Genomic DNA, 22146 nt, shown 5'->3' with positions numbered 1-22146 from the left:
AATTCAGATGATGAATTAAAACCAAATCCCATTGATGTTCATCTCTGGTCAAATAATTAACCTTTAAGAATTAAATGGGTTTTGAAATTTACACAGCGCACATCAAACAGAAATGATTCCCACAGTATGAAGTACAATGAACAGAATTATAATGGCAATTTTTTTTTAATTACATCATTTGGTTTGCAATTACACAACAGTTCTCTAAAAGTAAAACTGTAATTTATGTAAGCTGAAAATATCACCGGATGTGGACATTCAACGTGTGCCCAAACAGTAAAAATTGCTCCGTACTATTCTCAGGACTGAATCAAATTTAGTGCCAGTCTTCACCGAATGGAAGCAGCAAGCTGGGGCACCAAATGTGCATTGTATTGTGGCTAAACCGACCGGTCTGTTGGCTAGGCGTCTCAGGACTTTATTAAACTAATTCCAGTTCGGTGACGCTCACAAGATACCTCAATTTTTTATTGTGGTCTGACAACTGGCATAAGAACATAATTGGCATGGCAAAACAGCATCTGGTGAACAAACCACTCGCCAGGTTACAGTACCACCTAAATAATTATGTTGCCTATGGTTTTTATCAGGTAATTTACAAAACATAGAGCTGTGGGTTGAATTTTACTCTCTGTGTTTGGGTGTGTCACAACTTATTTACTTTAAATTAATTTTTAATTCAGTTTATCTTAGATTAATCATGGAGTCACGCAGCACTGAAACAGGGCTTTTGGGCCATCATGTCCATAACGACTCTTTTTGCCCATCCACACCAATCTCTTTTAGACAAGTTAGGATTTTACCCATGTCAGTCTAAATCCCCCTTAAATTAGCAATTGTGTCTGATTCCACCACCTCCACTGGCAGCACAATCCAGATATCAACCATTCTTTGTGTAAAATAATTTAATCCAAATGTTAAACTTGGTTTTCTTTCATTTCAAAGAATGTGATTACTCAAAACTAATTTAAGTAAATTTAAAGTAACTTTAATGACAAACTAACAACCATGATGACATTCCTAAAGAAGCACATCATTGTTTGTAAAGTGCTTTGGGGAACCCTGAGGTCATGAAAGATTGTACCTAGCTGTAATTTCTGTTTTATAGTTCAGTTGCACTAAGGAGAGAGAGTAACTAAATGATCTCCGTATCATTGAGCTTAACGGTGCTATGCACAACCAATGTTCCTTGCAATGCTATTCCAAGGGTGTCCTATCATTCAACTATTTGCCAGGGGCCAAAATCCCCAGCATCTCAAGTAGCTTAGGAGCTTTGGCCTGAATGCATAGAAAAAAATCAAGCAGTATCCACTCAGAATTTCATTCATCACTACTGGGAAGTTTGCCATTGGTGAAATTGCAGATTGTAAAGAAGCTGCAATACCTACCAGCATTCTCTGTCCACCCTAACACACAAGGAACTGGGCAAAGAAGCAGAGGGCTAGCAACACTGAAGATTGTTTTTAAAACATTTATACAATTTAACAACAATTGTGGCTTATACTTTTTAAGATAAATATATGCGAGAGTACAATATCTTATCTAGTCCAAAACTAGACTTACAGCTGATACAGTTGGGTCTAGCTACAATTCATTTTGCAGCTGATGCAATGTTTAAGTTTCTATTGTATTGAAATCCACAATTTAATGTTTGTCTGTATAGTTTTCTTCCATCCTATTGATTACTACCAGCGATGCAGAAGTGTAGCTCAACTGTGATCACTTTCGGTATTGTATGTGGTACAACTGTACAACTGTATTTTGACAATGTTCCACCTTACAACAACAATGGTGCCTCAATACCACAGACTCCAGTGATCCCTGGACACAAGTTTAAGTTTCCATTAAAAGGTATAATTTAACAACCAAGTTTGTTGCTAAAAAGCATCCAAAAGGGTTAAAACGGAAAATAAATATGTATAATAGTAAACCATCAATGTATGTTGCTGGTAGTGTAACTTGAAAATCAGTGGTTTTATCCATGATTGCATTCCTATCTATAAGAAGAATGGAGTAGTATGATATATGATATATGATATATGATATATATTACCAATGGCTCCACCCTACAAAAGTCCTTTATAATAGATTCATTCTTTTCCTTCAGTTTACTTTCCCACAGATTTGGATCTTGTTTCACTATCTAAGTTAGACCATTCAAAATGTAAACCCATTTTCACCCTGTATAATCCTGTATTGTAAATGTTATCCAGACATTAGAATCTATTGTGCATTGTTGGGTGATTATATGAAGTAGTTTGTATTCCATTTCAGGTTTTCAGTTCAGGCTTAACTTCCGAACCAGCTAAGTTTAAAGATACAGCATGGAAACAGGCCCTTCGAGCCACCGAGTTCATGCCGGCCGCCGATCACCTGTTCACACTTGTCCTATGTCATCTCACTTTCTCATCCACTCCCTAGATATTAGGGGCGATTTACAGAGGCTAATTAACCTATAAACCCCACATGTTTTTGGGATGTGGATGGAAACCGGAGCACCCTGGGAGCACCCGGAAGAAACCTATGTGGTCACAGAGAGAAGATGCAAACTCCGTACAGACAGCACCGAGATCAGGATCGAATCCAGGTCTCTAGCGCTGTGAGCCGCATCTCTGTGCTGCAGCTCTGTTTGCTTTGTGGAGAATTAATTGAACCGCAATAACCATACAGTGCTGTCTTTACAATGAACCAAAATCTGCAAGAACAAAATGCCTTACACTTGTTTCAGGAAGTCATTCACAATGACGACCTCAATGGTTACTCAAGCAGACCTGCCCTTCCATGGATGAGGTGATTGTTTCCCCCCATCGTGCACCATGACAGGCAAGAGAAAGTTTATTGCCAGCCTCCAGCAGCAATAATGAAGGTGGCAGTGAAGAATCTATCTCATTCCTATCTAAACAAAGAAAGGCAAAAGAAGTTGCAGATGCGAGAATCTTGAGCAAAACACAGTGCTGGAGGAACTCAGCGGGTCAACGAAGAGCTGAGTCAAAACAATGACAAAATCAAGCACCAAAATGCAATTACAAAGAAACATCAGTAAATCACTATTTTATACTACATTTGTTTAAAAACGCACATAGTCCTTAATCAACTATATAGTCCGTAAACAAGAAAAAAGCTACACATCAATTACACAATATTCCAAATATATATGATCAATACCAAAGTTTAATCCAAGTGCTCTTCTTTATTATTTTATAAAGACGCCAATTTTCTAATCAGAGAATATACATAAGGACTTAAATGCAGATTCAGTTGATGAGTGTTGGCTTACAAAGATGTAGCAGGTCATCCTGTATGGTATTCCACCTCAGGAAGTGCTTTTTCCCAAATGGCCATTTGGGAAACCAAGTCCATAAATGACATTGCTTGAAGAAAAAGGCACAAAGGAATAGGAACCAATCTCTTCATAATACAAAGACTGGGAACATCCACTATAATCTTTCATCATATATTTCACTCTCTTCTGTGCATCTGAATATAGGTGTGTCGAGGCCTTGTTAAACTGTTCAGCATACTCATAGACTTCTTTCTCTGTTTCAATGTGGATTTTCCTCAATAAATTGTTTATTAACACAGCCCTTCGGAGATAGATTTCAGGATCTTCAAGAATCCTTAATTTTTCTAGTGAAAGTCTCAGTATACATGTTCGATCCTCAGGAAAGATCAAGTTCTGGGAAAAAAAAACTTTGCAGTTTAATCAGTGTCAATGCACCCATTGTCAGAAAACAATTTCTTACCTTTACATCAAATTGGCAGCATCCTGCTTTCATTTTTCTACATTCATTGTGATTAATCTGTTTTAAAATTCATTACCAATTCACAAAATGGCTTACTTTTGGAAAGTACCCATTGCAAACTTTATGTAAATCCTCTTCCTCTGCATATTTTCTCTTGAAGTATGCTACTTTCGACGTTGTTAATGAATTTCGAAAATTTTTCCCTCAGCTTTCTGCAGAAGAAACACAAAATCTTCTCAACAGAACAAAGGGGAAACTTTTTAGAATGATTACAACAATGATAAGAAAGAGAGATATATTTGGGATTTTTAAATTGTCTATTTTCTCAGCTCCAGCAGTGTCAGGGACTACATAGACAGAGCTCACATCCATTATGATCTCGAGAGCAATTCCTCCAACTCACACGCCCAGTACTTAGGGGAGTTACAGTGTAATCCAGGGAACATTACTCAGAATCTATATTCTATGGTTAAGTTATTAGAAGATACTATAAAAGATCACATGAATTCTGACTACATAAACACTAATGCCACGACTAAGGCTTTCAAAAATATGGTTCTAAAATTACATGAATAATCAATACTTAGGTAAATATGGAAAGTTATCTTTTTCCAGGTGCCCCTCAATGATATAAAGCCACAAATGCAGGCACCTCTAAAATAGCTTTACAACAAACTGCCTCTAATTGATTTCAAGGCTAAATTAACAGTGATTTTAATAGTCTCATAATTCTTAGCTGTGAAGTTTAACCTCTGACCTCATGAAAGTCTTAGTCCTCAAATAGGCGTCCACAGAAAATTTTAACCAACCATTACCTTTATTGTCTTCTCACAAATCAATCATAGTCACAACCCCAAGTGGAATTTACATTTGATCTGCGGCTAGGTGGGTTGCAAATATTCAGCAGATCCTAAAGAAGCAGATGAACGCCTTTGGTAATTTAATTACAGGATGTGGTTATTCAATAATAACATACAGAGAGAAAATGTCTGACAAGATTCTGGTTATTGAATTTGAAAACATGGCCAAGTAAAACTCCACTGCAGCATCTGAACGTGTTATTGAGGCAAACACTTTAATGCAGTGCCATGGAAGTGCCACATTTACAGATAACTTCATTCCAATGGGTCAAGATAAGATCTCATCTGTCTATTCAAGTGGATATCAAATATGACCAGTTAGTATTTCAAAGAAGGACAAATTTCTAATCAACTAATCAACATTATTTCCCTTCATCATTACCAAAAATAAGTACTTCATCAACTCTCTCAAGTCATTTATTGGGCAGAAAGAACATTTGGTTTCTTGCAATCCAAAAATACATGAGAGATGACTGTGTTATTTCTTCTTTCTTTATAATTAGAGCATAATACTGCTCTCAGTCTTACATGTGAAAAACATTATACTCAGTGTGCTTCAAACTGGACAGATGTGCATTTCATTAAGAAACACCATGGTGATGTGGGTTCCTATTTAGCTCATAACACCTTGCAGGTAGCATTGACAACATGACATCAAAATTCAACACAGAATGAAGACATACATAAGCAATAATCTTTGATTCACGGACTCATACAGCAAGGAGCTATCCTTTTGGCCCATCACACCCATGTCGACCGTTTTTCTCATTTGCATAACTCACATCTGCCTGCATTAAGTCTGCATCTTTATATATATTGCCTTGCTTATATATATTGTCTGTCTAAATGTCTCTTAAACATGATGACTGTATCTGACTCCACACCACTCTTTAGTTGTGTGTGCACACATCAATTAGGGTACTACTGTTATGACTTTTTTACTTTCAACTATAACTTTTTTTTTAAGAGCTTTGGCGCAAAAACAGGCCTCCGGCCCACAGAGTCCATGCCAACTAGCGATCATCCCATACACTTGTACTATTCGACACACTGGGGACAATTTACAATTTTATTTAAGCCAATTAACCTACAAATCTATATGTCTTTAGAGTGTGGGAGGAAACCAAGAACCTGGAGAAAACCACCGCGGTCACCGAGAATATACAAACTACGCACAAATAGCATTTGTAGTCAGTATCAAACCTGGCTCTGTAAAGCACCAACTTTACCATTGTGTCACTGTGCTGCCCTCGATGGGTAATAGATTCTGACTATCTACCTATCTATACCTCTTTCACTCTTACATACTTCTATGAGGATACCTGTGTGTAGGAAGGAACCGAGACACAAAAAGCTGGAGTTACTCAGCGGGACAGGCATCATATCATATATCATATATATATACAGCCGGAAACAGGCCTTTTCGGCCCACCAAGTCCGTGCCGCCCAGTGATCCCCGCACATTAACACTATCCTACACCCACTAGGGACAATTTTTACATTTACCCAGCCAATTAACCTACATACCTGTACGTCTTTGGAGTGTGGGAGGAAACCGAAGATCTCGGAGAAAACCCACGCAGGTCACGGGGAGAACGTACAAACTCCTTACAGTGCAGCACCTGTAGTCAGGATCGAACCTGAGTCTCCGGCGCTGCATTCGCTGTAAAGCAGCAGCTCTACCGCTGCGCTACCGTGCCGCCATCTCTGGAGAGAAGGAATGGGTGATGTTTTAAGGATACCTGTCAGGCTTCCTTTGCTCTAGGGAAACCAAGCGTAGCCTATTCAGTCTTTCCCTGTAACTAAAGTCCTCCAATCCAGGCAACAACCTGGTGAATCTCCTCTGCACTATCTCCAGTAGTACTATATCCTTCCTATAGAGAGGCAACCAGAACACACATTGTACTCAAAGTGAAGTCTACTCTGTGTTTGGTAAAGTTGCAATATAATTCTCCAAAATTTAGATTCCAAGTCCCCAACAAGCATATCACAGTGCTTCTTCACAATCTTGTGTTGCCAATTTAATGGAACTATGTATTTGAATTCCCAAATCTCCTTGTTCATCAACATTCCCTCGTGCCCTTCCATTTATTGTGTATGTCTACTTCTAATTGACATCCCAAAATCCATCATCTCAAGTCAAGTCAAGTCAAATTTATTTGTCACATACACATACTCGATGTGCAGTGAAATGAAAGTGGCAATGCCTGCGGGTTGTGCACAAAAAGAATTACAGTTACAGCATATAAATAAAGTTAATAAGTTACTAAACATAGCACAAAAAGTGTCGACAAAAATTTAGTCTCTGGGGTTATCAAAGTTGACAATCCTGATGGCCTGTGGGAAGAAGCTCCGTCTCATCCTCTCCGTTTTCACAGCGTGACAGCGGAGGCGTTTGCCTGACCGTAGCATCTGGAACAGTCCGTTACTGGGGTGGCAGGGGTCCCTCATGATCTTGCTTGCTCTGGATCTGCACCTCCTGATGTATAGGTCCTGCAGGGGGACGAGTGTAGTTCCCATGGTGCGTTCTGCCGAACGCACTACTCTCTGCAGGGCCATCCTGTCCTGGGCAGAGCTGTTCCCAAACCAGACTGTAATGTTGCCGGACAGGATGCTCTCTACAGCCCCAGAGTAGAAGCAATGAAGGATCCTCAGCGACACTCTGAATTTCCTCAGTTGTCTAAGGTAGTAAAGGCGCTGCTTAGCCTTACCCACCAGTGCGGCAATGTGCGTTGCCCACGTCAGATCCTCTGCGATGCGGACTCCCAAGTATTTGAAACTGCTCACCCTATCCACAATAGACCCATTTATCTCCAGTGGCGTGTACGTCCTTGGATGTTTAGCCCTTCTGAAGTCCACAATCAGCTCCTTTGTTTTAGTGACATTCAAGAGGAGGCTATTGTCCTGACACCAGAGTGCCAGATCAGCCACCTCCTCCCGGTAGGCCTTCTCATCGTTGTTGGAGATCTGGCCCACCACCACAGTGTCATCAGCAAACTTGATGATGGAGTTTGAGCTGAACCTGGCCCTACAGTCATGTGTGTACAGGGAGTACAGTAGGGGGCTAAGGACACAGCCCTGGGGGGGATCCTATGTTCAGGGTGAGGGAGCTAGATGTGTGTTCCCCCATCCTGACTACTTGGGGCCTGGCAGTGAGAAAGTCCAGGACCCAGGCACACAGAGGGGTGCTAAGCCCCAGTTCCAGCAGCTTCTCAACCAGTCTGCTGGGGACTATTGTGTTGAATGCTGAACTAAAGTCAATGAACAGCATCCTCACATAGCCCCCCTGGCTGTCCAGATGAGAGAGAGCGGTGTGTAGAACCTGGGAGACCGCATCATCCGTGGACCTGTTCGGACGGTATGCGAACTGTAGTGGGTCCATGTTGCGAGGAAGGAGGGCGCAGATGTGCTTCTTGACTAGCCTCTCAAAGCATTTCATGACAACCGAGGTGAGGGCCACCGGTCGGTAGTCATTTAAACACGCTGGAGAGGCATTCTTTGGCACCGGTACAATGATGGATCTTTTGAAGCATGCAGGGACCACGGACTTTGCCAAGGAGAGGTTGAATATTGTGGTGAGCACTGGAGCAAGCTGAGTAGCACAAGACTTTAGTACTCGCCCAGATATACCATCTGGGCCTCCAGCTTTCCTCGTGTTCACACGCGTCAGAGCCCACCTCACCTCATGCTCGGACACCGAGAATGTGTGCACATCCCCGGCGGTGGATCCCCCTCCAGCCTCGCTAGCCAGCGCCCCTTCGGTGCTGTTTTTAGACGGCGAGCTGGTGGTGTTACCCGTCTCAAACCGTGCCTCACACTTATCAGGATTAAGTTCCATCTGCTAAATGCTCCACCCAACTTTCCATCTAATCTATATAATGGCATCAACAGTTCGGAATATGATATGGTTTCTTAATGTTGTAGATAACAAAGAGTGTTAGAAAGCCAATACAGTATTAAATTAAGTCTGTAAGGACATAAGTACAGGAACACTGTTAGATTCTGAAGCTCTGATCCTGATTTTCTAAACATTAACTCAGAGCACTAGCCCATGACAGTAAAAGGATGTTTCATCAATATTAGTTATATGGTATCGAAAGACGAAAAATCAGTTTACATTTTCCAGCCACTAAATCAATTTAAAAAAAAGAAACCCATGAAGATCAATTGATCTATTTTATTTGTTATTCAATGTATTGAATGGTTGATCCAATTTGGCAGGATCTTACATGGATTTCACTACATTAACTTTTGATTTATATCTTCCAATTAGCAGAAATGCGATTAAGTTTCTGATATATACATTCTACATCAATTACTTCATAGATGTGACTAGAATTACCCTTTTATTAAATGATACAAGTAATAATTTTCCATCCATCTTAACGACAGCATAACCATGTCAGAATTGTCATTCCAGTTTCTATTTTAATATGAATAATTTGAAGAATCCCTATCTAACGACTGGTAGTTTTTTAAATAATACAAGCATATTTGCTAAGGGTATCAGGCAAATTATGTCTGATACATTCTAGTGAGTTAAAACCCGTCAATGTGGACTGATAGTAAATAAAGTATAATTGCTAGCATTCCTTAGTAAAGGGCAAGAAGGGATGAAAGTTTATCTGTAGTTTCTAATCATTCTTGGGACACTAATATATCAAAAAATAACTAAGAATTGTGGCAAAAGACTTGAAATACAACCAACATTTTAACATTGAAATCATTTTTATAGATATAGATCCAGGATATACCCATGGCTAGAGAAAATGGCATCTGAAATTCTATCCAAGGAAACCTTTGGAGACTCAATGCTGTGGGAACAAATTAGCACCTCTGACTTTGTACATATTCACCTCTTTACTTTTACCTTGGTTGCAGACCAATCCATTCATCCTCTGTACCGAATCCCTGCCCTTGCCAAATTCCCCGCATTACCCTGTGAAGTAAGATGATCTGTTCCGACCTCAAATAATTCCTATTAGTAAGTAATAAAATCAAGTTCAAAATCCATTTAAACCTGTAAGTGATATCACTCAGATGGACCAATTTCCATTGAGCATTCCATAGAGCCCTACACCATATAATAGTTCCAGTACTCTGCTTAACATAAACATTTTTTGCTTTATATATTTGGCCAGCACAGGAATATCACTCTTTTAAGTGTTACCTCTGCTTATTTACTTCTACTGAGTGATTCTGAGGAAATGACAATGATCTATATCAAAGCATATTGTAAATGGTCCAATGACAACTGGCTCTTCATGCTTTTTTACTAATACTGACTAATCAATTATTACCAACTGGTGGTTTCAAATGTTTTATTTTAATTGAACTGATATCTAATCCTCCTCTTGGTTCATGAATTGGTATTAACATCAAGCTTGCACACCAACCTTAATAGCTTCTTCACTATCCCATTCGGTCCTCTACTTGCGTAATAAATTATTAGATTATTCAGTCAAATTATCCTCTTGCTCCCTTGAATGGTGGTTCAGAAGGTAGCTCGTTTTCCTGGAAAAAAACATAGAAAATGCAGGTAATATCATCAAATATCTGGCTTTTGAACAAACAATATGTAAATCATTTGTTTGTTCTGATCATACAATAGCACTCTATAATAGCATCCATATACAAAAACTTGCCTCAAAGAAAAGGTAGACCTTTACATACACACACAAAAACACACACACAGACACACGCACGCACACTCACACACCACACTAGTTGAAAACAAAATCAGTTAATTTTGTGTTTGGTTTTAAAGGCCAACCCTATGAAAATATCCAGGTAAAGCTTTACATAATCTATTTCCATTCAAATACAACTATCAGCTTGTGTTTTGACTATTTACAATATTGCACAGTCATAACAAGCAGCAATTGGATTAAGTGCCTAGTAACATCAATATATGTTAATTTAGATGTCAGGAGATATATGGATACAAAGGTAAAAATCAATATATGTGGAAGATTAATAGCGTTCTTGAATTTTGCCAGAAATATTTAAGTATATAAAATTGCATATTTTTGAGCAGGAGAATCCCAGTTTCAGATGACCTGACCAGTGATATATCAAACATTTTACACTAATTTAATAATTTCATTTTTGGCTGTAATTTGGTGAATGTCTGTAATTGATCACATACTACTATGCAACTAGAGTCATTGAGTCATAGATTCATACAGCATGGAAAGAGGCTCCTTGGCCCAACATGTCCTTGCTGACAAAGATGACCCATCTAAGATAGTCCCGTTTGCTCGGTTTTGGCCCATGTCCCTCTAAACCTTTCCTATCCATGGATCTGTCCGAATGTCTTTTAAATGGTATCATTGTACCTGCCTCAACTACTTCCTCCGGCAATTTGTTCCATACACCCACCACCCCACTGTGAGAAAAAAACTCCTGCGAGCTCCTATTAAATCTTTCCACTTACACCTTAAACCTATGTCCTCTAATTCTTGATTCACCTACTCTGGGGGAAAAAAAACTGTACTTTCACCCCATCTATTCGTACACCTCCAAAAGATCACCTCTCTTGAGCTCTCATGAATAATGACCTAGCCTGCTCAACCTCTCTCTATGGCTCAGGCTCTTGAGAACTGACAACCATGATCGCATTGAATGGCGGTGCTGGCTCGAAGGGCTGAATGGCCTACTCCTGCACCTATTGTCTATTGTCTATTGTCTATTGTCTAACATCCTCATAAACCTTCCCTGCTCTCTTTCCAGCTTAATGATATCTTTCCATTGCAGGGAGACCAAAGCTGACCAAAGCTGGACACAATACTGCAAGTGTGGCCTCACCAACATCTTGAACAAGTGCAATGTAATGTCCCAAGTTCTATACTCAATTCCCTGACTGAATGCCAGGGTGCCGAAGCCATCTTCACCACCCTTTCTCCCTGTCACACCACTGTAAGGAAACTATGTACTTCTACTCCCAGATCCATCTGTTCTACGACGCACCTGAGGCTCCTTTCATGCCCAGTCCAGGTTCTGTCCAGGTTCAACTTCCCACAATGGAGCAACTCATGCTTATCTGATTCAAACTCTTTTCACCATTTCTCAGCCCATTTGCCCAGCTGATCAAATAGGTGTTATCGTAGACAGTGAAGATAGCTATCAAAGATTACTGTAGTCTCTTGATCAACTGGGCAAGTGGGCTGAATGCTTAATGGAGTTTAATGCAGATAAGTACTGGTGTTACATTTTAGGAAGACAAACCTAGCCAATCAATGTTAGGGTCCTGGAGAGTGTTTTAGAGCAGAGGGATCTAGGAATACAGGCACACTGTTCCATCGTTTTAATCCCCTGGCACTGGGAAAGTTAAAATACCTTATTAAGACTACCCTATTAGTCTTGTAGCTGTCCATAATGTTCCAGCGTATTCGTCCCTCTAATTTCCATTGACTATTTGTGGGCCTGTAGCCAAATTCCAGTAAGGTGATCATCCCTTTCTTATTTCTCAGTTCCACCCATACAGCCTTACTAGATGATCCTTCAGCAATGTCACCCTGAACTACTGCTGTGATGCTCTCCTTAATCGGTAAAGCAACTACCCTTCCTCTTTTAGCCCTACCTCTACCTCACCTGTGGTACCTGTACCTTGGAACATTAAGCTGTTTGTCCCGTCCCTCCCATAGGCAGGATTCCTCTTTAATGGTGATAGAAGTCCCAGTTACAACTCTATCCGTGCCCTGAGTTCATCGGTCTTACCTGTCAGGCCTCGAGCTCTGAATTAAATGCAATTTAATCTGTTCCCTTTCCTCACTCACCGCTGTACTCCTGCCTATCCTGTCTACAGAAGTTGCTTTCTTTGCCTTCTCTACTGACTTCCAGTCTCCCACCTGCCTCACTGCAGCTTTGGATTCCACACCCCCTGCCAATCTAGTTTAAACCCATCCAAGTAGCACTAGCAAACCTGCCCACCAGGATATTGCTTCCCTTCCAGTTCAGGTGCAGCCTATCCCTCTTGTACAGGTATCCTCTGGCCCAAAGGAGTTTCCAATGGTCCAAAAATCTGAATCCTGCCCTCTTCACCGAATCCACAGCCATGCATTCATCTGTCCTATCTTCTTATTTCTACCCTCACTAGCATGGTTCATTGGGAGTAATCTGGCAATCCCAACTATTGACATCCTGCTTTATAATCTTCTGTCTAACTCCCTAATTCCATTCTGCATGACCTCATTCCCTTTTTATACTCATGTTATTTGTGCCAATGTGCATTATAACTTATGGCACCTTGAGAATACTCTGCAGCTGCTTCAGGACTTCCTTGACCCTGGCAGAAGAGGGGGCAACACACCATCCTAGAGTCCCATTTTCTGCACAGAATCTCCCGTCTGTCCCCCTAACCAATGGGCCTCCTATAGCCCTGCGGCCCCGTCTGATGTCACCATACCCCTCTGTGCCTTAACGCCCAGCCTGATGCCACAGACCTGTCCCTTTCCATCCCCTCCCAACAGGATCCAAAAGGGTATACTGAACAGAGTCACCTAAAGAATTCACTGAGATTTCATATTGGAATTAAATTAAGATGGTGGTTTCTTCTGAATATTAAAAGAGGCGCATTTTAATTAATCCTGCCAGATTTCTTCAAAACAGTACAAGTTATGAGTTCAACACTAGGTATGTTCTGCAGCCACTATGCCAGTGACATGAGAAACCCCGGAGCGATCACCTGAGTTACTTCATCAAATTCTAAAGCGAATACAAAAACACCATCTGCTGAAGTTCATACAGAGAAATAAACTTACTCAACCATCTTTTTAGAATTTGACCAAATGCAATTCTTATCTGAACAGCATCTTTCAATTTGCAGCCAAAACACAAAGGATGCACACTTTAACATCTTATATATTGTGCATAGCTTGCTTTATTTGTATGCAAAATTCCACGAACTTCATAACATTTAACAAAGAATCACAGAAGGGGAACAGAGCATCCGTGTCTTGCTTCGGAAACATTGACCATTCTGAACTGATGGAAAATTGACTCGTCCTTACTTGATACTTAAATATTATCACAGAAATATCACAGAAATAACCCAAAAATGACATTGTGAACGTGTCTCCTCTGTCAACACACAAAAAACAAGGAAATTATCGTGCATCCATTAAGTTCAAGTACTTACATAAATGTCTTTATTTTGCTAGCATATTTTCTCTTATACACTTTCTGCACCTTTAGATTTCATTTAGAGATGCAGCATAGAAACTGGCCCTTCAACCCATGGAGTTCACACTAAACATTGATCACCCATTCACACTAGTTTATGTTATCACACTATCTCATCCACTCCCTACACACTAGGGGCAATTTTACAGAGTCCAATTAATCTGCAAACTGCGCATCTTTGAGATGTAGGAGGAAACCAGTGCACCGAGAGGAAACCCGTGTGGTCACGAGAAGAACATAGAAACATAGAAAATAGGTGCAGGAGTAGGCCATTCGGCCCTTTGAGCCTACACCGCCATTCAATATGATCATGGCTGATCATCCAGCTCAGTAACCTGTACCTGCCTTCTCTCCATACCCCCTGATCCCTTTAGCCACAAGGGCCACATCTAACTCCCTCTTAAATATAGCCAATGAATTGGCCTCAACTACCTTCTGTGGCAGAGAATTCCACAGACTCACACGTGCAAACCTCACACAGAAAAGCACCTGTGGTCAGGATCGAACCTGTGTCTCTGGTGCTATGAAGCAGCAGTTCTGCAAGCCTTACCACAGTGCCTCTTCATCTTTGTTCCCTTGTGGAGCATTCCTTGCATGGAAGCCCAATTGCCTTGACCACCTCTACCACCAGCCTTCTCCAACTGGCTGACACTGAACAACTTCTCCTTTCAGCAAAAAAGAACGCGTTGGAGGAACTCAGGTCAGGTGTTATCATTGGAAGCAGAGAGATGGTTGAAGTTTCGGGTTTTGAGCGACATCTTGGATGGTTTAGGTTAGAGGAAATGGAAAAAGGAAAAAATGGGGCCATTACGCAAACAAACAAATGATCAGCAGATGTGACAGGAAGGGACCATTTCCTGTACGTTGTACCATGCGAGGAAACAGCATTCTGCTGAGGAATGGAAAACTCTGTTGGAAAAATATTCTATCTGTGGATAACTAAAGAGGTTGAGGATAGCATTGGATTAAAGGAAAAAATATTATATCATTGCCAATAAGAGTACTTATCCTAACAAGATGAGAATTTTAGCAACCTGGAGAGAATGATAAAAAAATTGACATATTAAGACGTTCATTGTAAAATAATAGCAAATGAATAAGAAATTTAAACAAGATTAGAAAAGCTATATGTCTGAAAATTGTGGCAAGAGGTAAGAAAAGGAGGAAGAAAAAAGTAACAGTGATATTAGCCAAAGATTTGGAATCTGCTTAAGAGGAGAAAATGCAAAGATTGGAAGGGAGTTAGTGTCCAATTAGAATGAGCAATAATGGTAACGATAAACTGCTGGAGTAATTAAAGAAGTTCAAACAAAAGAAACCCCTGAACCTGATGGCCTCTATTCTAACAGTGATGGGTGGCAGAGGTACAGAATACATTGGTTGTGAGTTTCCAAAAATCACTCCATTTTTGGTGACTCTCAATGAGCTGGAGGGTAGCTGACATAATATTTTGTTTGTGAGTAAGAAGGAATGAGACAAAATTGAATTTTGTTGCAATTAATGTCATCAGTTTTTGAGAAAATACTGGAATCGATTATGTGGTAATTGAAAATCATAATGTTATTAAGTATTGTCACCATGATTTTATAAAAAAAGACAACTGGGTTTGGCAAACTGAGTAACATTTTAAGAGATATGATTAGCAGAGTCAGTGTTTTACAACTACTGTAAGGAAAAATCTATTGCCTTGGGCATTTATAAATATTTGAAATTCTCTACATCAAGGAATATGAATGCTTAGTTGATGAGTATATTTGAGACCGAGATTGATGATATTTCGGACAGTACAGAAATCACGTGAAATAGTAACTGGGTAGGAACATGGACAAAGTTGAATATCCATTATTATCATAATGAAGCAAGTTCAAAGGTACACCAGCACATTCTTTTCATTTCTTCCTAACATGTGACAATAATAAGTCAATAGAAAAAATCAATACAAATTCTTATTACCTTTCAGCATTCCAAAGAAACAGGGTCATGCGCAAGAATTTATATTTTCCTGCTTTTAAACATCCTTGTAAACATCTTTATGTGCATGATAAATGTGACATCTCCTCATTGCAACTCTGCCCCAACTGTATGTGCCCCTGGAATTGGGCCATCAGTTCCATTAGATCCTGATCCATTCATCAGATCACTTGATCCCAGGCCCAGGCCACCTTCTCATACATTTCTCCTTTTACGTCCTCTATTCCTCCATCCTGGGACTCAAACATTCCTTCCAGGTGAAATTGAATTATCTGTAACTTTATCTAATTGGCATAATATTTATGTCAATCCCAACACAGTCCCTTGTATAATAAATGCATTAAGGGAACATCTCTGTTCAATCTAAAGCCTGGCCCTAAATATCCTGATGCCAGAGACTTTAGTTCCTTGCTGCATCCCACTTCACCTCTCCAGCTTTAGGCTCCTAAACTGTCCTAGCGAGGGTAACCAGAGGCTCAAAGAAAACACCAGAGAGGAGAAATTCATCTTGGTTGCCAATAAAACATTGTGTACAGAGGATGCCTGTTGCCTTCACACTGACCTCGATGGACTAGAACATGCAGACAAAAGAACAACAAGCAATGTTTAACTCTGCAAACCAAAAATAAAATGCATTAGTTCATGTAGGTGACTCACCACCATTTTCTCAGGGGCACCTAAGGATAATCAATACATCCTGGCCTTGCCAATGAAGGCCAAATCCTTGAAAATGAAATTCAAAGACAGGTGGCCTAAAAGCTGAAGGTTTAGCACGCAAGTGGCAGAGAGATGCTGAGGAAGGAAAGGTAAGTCCAGCAGACACACCAGAGATTGACCGGCCAATGTGTGTAGTTCTTCACCCAGCATTGTGCTAAACCATAAGGCTGTTACTATTATCTCCACTTCCATTAAACAGTGTTCAAAATTACACTTTCTGCAAAAAATATATAGATATATTTGACACTGCAAATCAGTGATTTCAAATTTACACCTCAGCTGATGTGATAAAATAATCATAAAGCCTCTGCTTTCCTAAATGGGCAAAGGAGTTATAGCTGAGAAAATAAACCTCTTAGAATTGATTAGATATTAAAAACCACCAAAGATGTGCCAGGTAGGAATCAGGAATATGTGTGAGATTTATTTTTCTCTATTGTTCCAACATAATTGCTTGTCAGCTTGTTTTAAATCATGATGAAAAACAAACATAATTTTATTTATGTTTGACCATCTGTTTTTATGCTCTCCTCACACACATTTTCATTAAGAGGAGATTACACTGGCTGTCATTTACTGTCACTAGTGCCATTTAAGAGCCAATCCAAGTTTTCACAAGCAACCAGCTTTACTTTCTTTCAAGGTGAACATACGTAATTATTTGATATTCATTTAATTATGTTACTAACAGGGGGAAAAAATACTAGTATGCTTTTGCATTTGATTGGAATATGAATGTTGGTGGTGATCATTATTCTGTTAAAAGCAGTGCATTATAAGTCAACAAATTCATGGTAAACTGATTAAAATATGGGGCTTTCCTTAAGTGTTCTCTCGCTTCCATCTAAACTCCCAATGCTTTCTGTTGTGTATTGTCCTCTGAATTGCAGGTCGCCCGTGTTTTGAAACACTAAAAGATGGGCCTGGCCAAATACTTCCAGGATTCACACAAAAAGCTGGAGTAACTCAGCGGGACAAACAGCATTTCTGGAGAGAAGGAATGGGTGACGTTTCGGGTCGATCTAGTTACTCCAGCTTTTTGTGTCTATCTTCGGTTTAAATCAGCATCTGCAGTTCCTTCTTGCATACTTCCAGGATTCTCCCTGTCCTGAACTGGGAACACCAATGAACACCTGAAAATAAGCAAGCGGCCACCTCATCCAATCTGTTCATTGCCCTTTGATCCTCAAACGACCTTCCCCATCACAGCACAACTGCAACAAAAAAAAACCTGATAGTGATGAACAGGAGCCACGAAGCCGCTTCACAGGAACACTATCCATGTGGGGTAACAGATTCTTATTCAATCTTCCTTCAGCTGTAATAGACTCATAGGATATCCATTAACTTACATTTTTAAACGGATTCGAGACTTGCCTACCCAGTCTTTTAGTTCTAGTTCCAATTCTAGCTCCCGCCCTCCGTGCCAGAGGAAAATGTTAACCGCCCTTGCCTGATTCTCGGTTCCAATTGACTCCATCCGACAACGATTTGAGATCGTAAGACTAAAAGAAACAATATTGCAAGCATCATTGGAACGCCTTGGCCGGGAAGCCATGCAGTTGTTCGACGCGAATGTAATAATGGAAAATTGTGCTGTTATTGTGCAGTGAGTCGGAAACTGCTACACCCAGACACCCGGGATGGTCGCCCGGTGTCTCTGCTGTAAATACCGGTGAGCTTAAAATGAGGTAGCAGACCAATACTCCAATTCTGTTGATAAAAGCCTGTAGCTTTTGCTGGCGTGGACCACATGCTCTGGGATGTGCCTCAGATGCTCGATGCCGGTCCTGTCCAATTAACTCCACTCCCTGATTCCACGGTCAGCCAGATATAATTTCTTATCTACTCCTTATGTCTGGGTTTGTTAGTATTTTCTCCTTATGTCTGGGTTTGTTAGTATTTTCTCGGTTCCATTTTTGGGTGGAAATGTATGAGCCGCTCATAGACCATCGTTAGAAGTGTATCATAGAGTATCGATCAGTACAGCATGGAAATAGGCCTTTCGGCACACAATGTCCGTGCTGAACGTGATAATGGACAATAGACTATAGGTGCAGGAGTAGGCCATTCGGCCCTTCGAGCCAGCACCGCCATTCAATGTGATCATGGCTGATAATAATAATAATAATAATAATGCATTACATTTATATAGCGCTTTTCAAACACTCAAATACGCTTTACAGGGATTTCTAGAACATAGAGAAGTGAATAAATAGCTAAATAAGTAAACGAGCAGAAAAAGGAGACAGAAGGTGAGGTGGCCTTCAGTGGTTGAAGGCAGTGCTGGACAGGTGAGACTTCAGTGATGTTTTGAATGTGGTGAGTGAGGAGGAGTCTCTGACGGTTTGGGGTAGTGAGTTCCATAGGGTGGGAGCAGCGATGGAGAAAGCCCTGTCCCCCCAGGATCTGAGTTTGGTCCGGATGGGGGGGGACAGGAGATTGGCAGCAGCAGAGCGGAGGGTGCAGGTGGGAGTGTGCCTGTGGAGGAGGTCAGTCAGGTAGGATGGGGCCAGGTTATGGAGGGCTTTGTAGGTCATGAGGAGGATTTTGTACTGGATTCTCTGGGGGATGGGGAGCCAGTGGAGTTTGTAAAGGACGGGGGTGATATGGTCACGGATCGGGGAATGGGTGAGTAGACGGGCAGCGGAGTTTTGAATGTATTGAAGTTTACTGATGATTTTTGATCATCCACAATCAGTACCCCGTTCCTGCCCTCTCCCCATACGGATTCATTCTCTATAGCTCTCTCTTGAAAGCATCCAGAGAATTGGCCTCCACTGCCTGCTGAGCCAGAGAATTCCACAGATTTACAACTCGCTGAGTGAAAAAGTTTTTCCTCATCTCCGTTCCCAATGGCCTACCCCTTATTCTTAAACTGTGGCCCCTGGTTCTGGACGATGGCAAGTTATCTTGTCTCAAGAAGGAACCCGACCCGAAACGTCACCTATCCATGTTCTCCGGAGATGCTCCCTCACCCGCTGAGGTACTCTAACACTTTCTCCCCGTGTGATGCCGTTAAACTAATCTCCTCTGTCTACAGGTGATCCGTATCGCTCCATTCCCTGCATGTCCATGTTCCAATATAAAAGCCTCACATGGAACGGCTGTATCTGCATCCACCAAATCCCACCAGTAACCTTTGTTACCAGTATCCTTTGTTACAGTGAATACATATTTCCACCATCCCTCACCTCTCACCCTCATGAGAGGAATAGATCGGATAGATGCACAGAGTCTCTTGCCCGGAGTAGTTGAATCGTGGACCAGAGGACATAGGCTTAAGGTGAAGGGGGAAAGATTTAATAGGAATCTGAGGGGTAACGTTTTCACACAAAGGGCGGTAGGTGTATGGAACAAGCTGCCAGAGGAGGTAGTTGAGGCTGGGAAAATCCCAACGTTTAAGAAGCAGTTAGACAGGTGGGATGTAGACCAAACGCAGGTAAGTGGGACGAGTGTCGCCGGGACATGTTGGCAGGTGTGGACAAGTTGGGCCGAAGGGCCTGCTTCCACGCTGTATCACTCTATGACTATGACCCACACGGTCAGCTAGCCGAAACCGGGCTGAAGACAATTGCACTAAGAGGTCCCAGAGGACAAGGATGGACATCATAGCACTTGACCAAGTCATGTATGTATGACATATTTGACCCTCGGGGACGGGGGGCGGGCTTACAATATTTTGGTGATCAGATTCCTGGCACTGGCATTGCGTGGTATCTAGGGTCAGACTCTGACCTACATGCCGGGCCGCATTACGTGTCGGATACGAGGTTCCACCTTACATTGTACAAGCAGTAACTAATCTCGCAGTTCACAGGCTGTCAGTTACAGCTGAGTAAATGGATAGCATTGATCTCCAAGCCCTCGGCTGCCAGATAACCTTCGGACTGCCTTCAGGTCGCGGGCTCAATGTATACGCCAGTCTACAGAGCTCTCTTTCTCTAAAAGTGTTGATTTATTTGTATATATTCAGGCCAACTGATTCACTTGAATGTGACCATGGGAGTGATGGTTTGAGCTTAGACCTTTTCCCCCTGGATATACTCGGCTTGTACTCGCTGAAATTTAGAAGATTGAGGGAGGGTCTTATAGTTTCAGGGGTTGACTGCAGCACGTTACATGTGGATAAACATAGAAACATAGAAAACAGGTGCAGGAGTAGGCCATTCTGCCCTTCGAGCCTGCACCGCCATTCAACATGATCATGGCTGATCATCCAGCTCAGTAACCTGTACCTGCCTTCTCTCCATACCCCCTGATCCCTTTAGCCACAAGGGCCACATCTAACTCCCTCTTAAATATAGCCAATGAACTGGCCTCAACTACCTTCCATGGCAGAGAATTCCACAGACTCACCACTCTCTGTGTGAAGAAATGTTTTCTCATCTCGGTCCTAAAAGACTTCCCCCTTATCCTTAAGCTGTGACCCCTGGTTCTGGACTTCCCCAACATGGGGAACAATCTTAAGTTCAGGCCAACTGATTCACTTGAATGTGACCAGGGGAGAGATGGTTTGAGCTTAGACCTTTTCCCCCCTTTTTATCCGCATGTAACGCGCTGCTAAATCTGCTAAATTGTCAGATAGTCCAATTTAAAAAAAAAAAATTATTTGAAATTTGAATAGGTTCACCTTTCACCCTTTCAAAAAGTAGAACTCCGCTGATCAACAGAGGAAGGTCGTTTTAAAATAAAATGAAGGAAGAGAGCGTTTCATTTCTCATCCATGCAGTGTGAGTGGACTCGCTCACTGACCGCCACCGCTCCACTCACCGCGACGCGCAAGACACGAGTCAAAGACTGGAAACAGTTACAACCTGCAGTCAGATTTCGCTGTCGCAACTGAATCGTGCAACGACTTTTTTAAAAAAAATCTCCTCTCCCCCCCTCCCCTCCCTCCCCCCACCACCTGAGGATATATTCAACGAATGATCCCATTTGCAAAACGAAACAAAAAACTTAACTGTCAACGTTGAATGAAGGGGCTAATATCTGAAGCGAGCTGGTTCAACGAATGCAACTGGAGGTTGTTCTGTTAACTTTTGGTCCAGAGTTTTAGCCCATCACCCCACACCCTCCCCCTCCCCCCCTCCCCGTCCCCGTCCCAGCAGGTAACTCTCGTCCAATGTTAAGAATTACCTTGCCAGTGACAAAGCTAACGAAGTGCTTGGTCCCACGACAGCAGCCCAGTCAGTACCCCAGTGGGAATGGACCCTCCGACCGGACACCCCCCTGTTCCAGAGCTTGCGGGTGGGCTGCAGTGGCCGGGTGTATCCTGTCCCGGGCAAGTGAGTCTGCGGTCGCCCTCCGTCCTGGCTTGTGAGCGGCAGCCTGTGTGTGTTAAATGAAGACAAGCGTGAGACTCACATCACCAGCGCTACCTCCCAGCCGATTGGCGAGCCCGAGCTTTCACTGTTTCTAAGTGAGTTGCTAGGAGCTTGTTGACGCTCTCTCTCTCTCTCTCTCTCTCTCTCTCTCTCCGTAATGTCAGGTACTGGGTGGGACTGAGCTAAGGTGGGTGGAGAAATACGAGGGGATCCGCAGGTAAACACTGGCTCCACGACAGTCCCCTCCCCTCCCCTCGTTACAACCCGCTACACTTCACCTGAAATACAGAATACAATCCAGAAACCCGAAGCGTCTCCATGTTCTCCCAGAGACGCTGCCTGCCT

General features: G+C 41.8%; 1 long non-coding RNA gene across 1 annotated transcript; it reads right to left on the bottom strand.

Annotated features, from left to right (window-relative positions):
• Positions 1–223: 223 nt before the first annotated feature.
• Positions 224–21909, bottom strand: LOC144597675 (uncharacterized). Its single transcript, XR_013547784.1, has 4 exons — positions 21614–21909; positions 10000–10117; positions 3840–3955; positions 224–3676 (listed from the first exon to the last, which is right to left on the bottom strand). It is a non-coding gene; the product is annotated as an uncharacterized LOC144597675 (long non-coding RNA).
• Between the last annotated feature and the right edge of the window lie 237 nt (positions 21910–22146).

This window comes from Rhinoraja longicauda, chromosome 10 (assembly GCF_053455715.1).
Source record: "Rhinoraja longicauda isolate Sanriku21f chromosome 10, sRhiLon1.1, whole genome shotgun sequence".
Classification (NCBI taxonomy): domain Eukaryota; kingdom Metazoa; phylum Chordata; class Chondrichthyes; order Rajiformes; family Arhynchobatidae; genus Rhinoraja; species Rhinoraja longicauda.
Note: the sequence above shows the minus strand (reverse complement) of the source record. Positions and strands in the feature narration are given on the sequence as shown.